Source organism: Branchiostoma belcheri, unplaced genomic scaffold (assembly GCF_001625305.1).
Source record: "Branchiostoma belcheri isolate BF01 breed outbred unplaced genomic scaffold, Haploidv18h27 scaffold384, whole genome shotgun sequence".
Taxonomy (NCBI): domain Eukaryota; kingdom Metazoa; phylum Chordata; class Leptocardii; order Amphioxiformes; family Branchiostomatidae; genus Branchiostoma; species Branchiostoma belcheri.
Window position 1 is genome coordinate 27,680 of NW_017804003.1, and position 4,217 is coordinate 31,896.

General features: G+C 37.4%; 1 protein-coding gene and 1 long non-coding RNA gene across 2 annotated transcripts in view; one reads left to right on the forward strand and one right to left on the reverse strand.

The window, feature by feature from the left end:
* The window catches only part of LOC109476633 (von Willebrand factor D and EGF domain-containing protein-like), a 77,202-nt gene that overhangs the window by 17,387 nt on the left and 55,598 nt on the right, over positions 1-4,217 (forward strand). The gene's annotated exons all lie outside the window — the stretch shown is intronic.
* Positions 423-3,817, reverse strand: LOC109476636. The gene is made up of 3 exons (XR_002140624.1): positions 3,494-3,817; positions 2,062-2,208; positions 423-1,135 (listed from the first exon to the last, which is right to left on the reverse strand). It is a non-coding gene; the product is annotated as an uncharacterized LOC109476636 (long non-coding RNA).

The following is a 4,217-nucleotide window of genomic DNA, read 5'->3' on the forward strand; positions in this document are numbered from 1 at the left end:
TTCTGTCCAGGGGGCCCCCCCATATCAATGTTTCTCAACGAAATCTACATATTTACACTTACTTGGCATATCGCAACGGACCCAACAATACCAATTTTTAAAAAATAGCTCCGTGTTGAAAATTTTTCACCATTAGCATAAAAATCCCTTTTAAATACTGCTTCTTTATGCACCACAGCTACCCCCCTCCCTTCAATAAATGCCTAGGCCAGCAACTAGTCCATTGTTTCCTCCCTGAGCCTATTTAGGCTTTTTCATTAAATTTCTATAATTACAATATTCCAAAAAGCCTATTTCCTATACATGTACATCAATATTCAAGACAAAAAGTACTGGAATAATTGCATACAAAGCTTGATATGTCAAATCATGAAGATAAAGTGTGTGACACAAAGACATCATAAGACTTAGTACATTTTTGGCAAAGGAGGTTTATTTAATGTTTATAAATTGACTGATAAAATGATACCTGCACAGCCACACTCATTATGTATTTTGCTATTTCATTGCTTGATATATTGCAAACAGTGTGTACAAAATTGCATTAAAGTTCATGGTACCTTCTGTGCAAGGATATGATACTTGAACTAATGAAAACTGCTGCCGCTTATATTTAGTCATAGAAGATAACACAGGCCTTCAGAAAGGTTTGCCTTCAGAAAGGTTTGCCTTCAGAAAGGTTAATGTACAATTCAAGGTTAATTATCAAAGTATACAAGAATACCTTTTATACAAATTACACATCATTTGTGGTATGCTAGGTAAACAGTACATGTGTATTGTATATACAATATACCATCAACATTACCAGAAAGTGGTCAGGTCATTTTACCTAAAAATCAGCTGACATGCCTACATATGTCAAATGTGTTATCTTATCAACACTTTTTTTAAAACTAAATAATAGCCTTCTTTCCAGTTGGGCAAGATAGCTGACTAGTTACAGTGGTGCCTGCTATCCTCTGTTCTCACTGCCCTGAGAGCAAGTCTTGTGCAGAAATCTTGTTGAAGCAAGCTTAAGTGCTTGATGACTTTGACTGTTCTTTTCTCATAGCTCTGCTTTCTTATTTGGCACACAGCTTCATTTTCAATGCTTTCCTCAAAGGCGAAGTCCTCCCGGTACTCCTCCATGGCCCTGGAGAAAAATAGAATGTACATGTCTATTTACAGTTGCTAAGAATTAGCAACAAAATTCACAACAAGTGTGAAGAATTAGCAAACTAGTATACTAGTATTCTAATTTTTACATAATTGAAGGCATTTGATAATCAAGAAAACTTGAGTATACTAGTATTCTAATTTTTAGATAATGAATCATTATACAAAATAAGTGATTTACCACTAGAATGACAGTTTGCTACCAGGCTACATGTATAACTTATAGATTATTTGCCAAACCTGTTTATGTAACAGTAATTACAGCTACCAGCACTGTACCTGTATGTCTGCCCTCCCCCTTCGCCCTTCACATGACAGGCAGAATGTTATTCAAAGTGCATATTGTGAAAATTTCATATTCGAAATATTCGGGCCAATTGGAATCTAATCTGAATGTGATCAGAGCTGTTTCAATGCTGTTGGAATGCAGTACAGGTAAGAATCTCAATGCCACCTGTTTGAGAACTGTTTGTGTTTCTGGATATTTTTACATTTATGCTTATTCTTACATGTATGCCCAGCCTGACTGAGTGGAGACTGGATACAAGGCTATATTGAACAGTGAATTTTAACTGTAGCAGTATTAATCCATTTGAAATATCAGTGCCTTACCTGGTACCGAGATAGAAGGGCAGTACAAATATTTCCTGTTCGGTGCACAATTCACCTGCATCAAACTACAAACTGGTAATACTAGTAGTTTTATATAAAAGTGTAGGCATATGTGGGTTTTTACTTGCTGCATTGACTTTCACATTGTATTACTATTAAGTTCAAAAGAAATCCTGGCAATGATTTCCAGTTTTCTGTGTAATCTATATAATTCCTATGTTCTGGGTGACAGTGAGTGGTACAGGTAAAATGTGTCTGGTGCAGGTGATTTTCAAAGTTAATGTAACTTACTGGGGCAAAGAAAACTACTAGAAGCCCAGCTTAAGTTCCTTGTACATCAGCATGTGAAGCGGTTCCATTGGGACTCCTTCTGGTTCCCCAGTATTGCATGCTGCGACTCTCAATCCTACCAGCTGCCATTTCCTCTGCTTCGGCGTACTACAATACAATACAAAAATTGACAGAAACGAATATACATATGTCATATGTCAAATATACGTACATATCGCATGGTAAATACATGTAGGTACGTATCAATTTACACATCATGACATTTCAGTAACTCCAAAACTACCTTTATCAGGGTCAGTTACTGATACATCAGCCTGGTAAGTGCCATGCATATAATAAGGTTGTAGATCTTTTTTAAAACATTCACAATGCTTTTTCTTGCTTTGATTGATGAACTCTTGAATACACAGTGAATTGTGTTTCAATGTATTAGTATATTACAGTAAAAAATAAAAACTTGCTTTCCCTTTTTGTAGGCTAATAGTATAACTTTGGATAACACCTCGACACAGTACCAATTTGATGAGGATAGTTATGGAAGTAAAATATGCCTGATGTCGGATGATAATGAGTGGTGAGAAATGACTTTATCCTTTCCCTTTAATTAATAACTAGGGAGTGACAACTCTGTTTAGCATAAACAGGATGAGGGTCAAAGAAACATGAAATAAAATGCAACTCATGAATCTGTTTTATGACAAAATACATGTACAAATATATCATCCATAATGCCAAGAAGGTTGAAAATTTGAATTAAAAAAAACATTAAATGTTCTATTTTCTATTTAGATACATGTGTATAGGGAAATAGTAACCCGTAATCAAACTAATGCTGTCTTAGTGACATGTATGGTCAATGATGTAATGTCCTTCATAATATGATACCAAGCTCATTGATGATACTACATCTAGTCAAGTTACAGTGTAACGTATATATTATACATGTAGTTTGATGCTGCCCAATACTCTCCAAGCAGAGGTTTGGGTTTTGGGGGTATTTTTAGCATGTTTTCAAACTTTGGTGGGAAAAAAAATTCAGTGCAAAAGAGAAACCCCGATAAAAAAGCATAAAAACACGCTAAAAATACCCCCAAAACCCAAACCTCTGCTTGGAGAGTAGCTGCCCAACCCCATTCTGGAATGGAATCACCCGGGCGCGCGTACATTTGAATGTCGCCCCCCACCCCCAACACAGCATACAGACACACACCTACGTATACGTATATATATATACCATTACCAAATCAAATGTATTACATAGGCAGTTGATATTTGACTACTAAAATCTTCTTTTGGCTGCTAGCCACATATCCAAACATATTCACTGGCTATTTGCGAAGAATTGAGAGAAAACAGCCCAGTCGTGCCTCAACGCAACGCGGATTTAGCACTTAACAACAAGGACTGAGAGTCCAGTGAGCTAGTGACTAACCTGCAGAATATGTAGTAGCCTATAAATGGTCCAGGAATTGGTCCAGGTCAGAGTAGAGATGAAGAGAAAATATAAATCGCCAGGCCGTCCCGTCTGTCGTCCATTTCAGCGGAGCCGGCAACCGCAAGTCTAGTCTCGCATTATCTCGCGACGGATTTTACAACTCTCGCGAGGACTACACCCGACCGTTTATTTTCTATAGTAAAGCAGTGAGGTTACTAATAACGGTCACATCCTAGGAGGTGAAGAGAGCCTCTTAGCTTATTAGTTACTATATAACGGTGGTCACCGTTAGTAAGTAGTTACTATATATGGTATGTGTATCGGCTGTCCACTCCCTATCCGTCTAAAACTGCACTCCAGGCTGACAACATCAATGTTAATAGTTATGTCATCCACGTATGATTGGACACAGCTCCATATATGCACATGTTAATAATATCACAACTAAGGCGAAACAGACATTGGGAGTGATTAAACGTAATCTGTGGGCATGTCCAACGAGAGTAAAATCACTTGCATACACGTCACTTGTAAGACCGAACCTAGAATACGCTGCGACAGTATGGGATCCATATACAAAGAAAGACAAAGACAAATTGGAAAGGGTACAGAATCAAGCTGCAAGATTCTGTATGAACAACTATGTAAGAGGTGCTAGTGTCACGGAAATGAAAAGAAACCTACAGTGGACCTCACTTGAAGACAGAAGAAAGATGTCTAG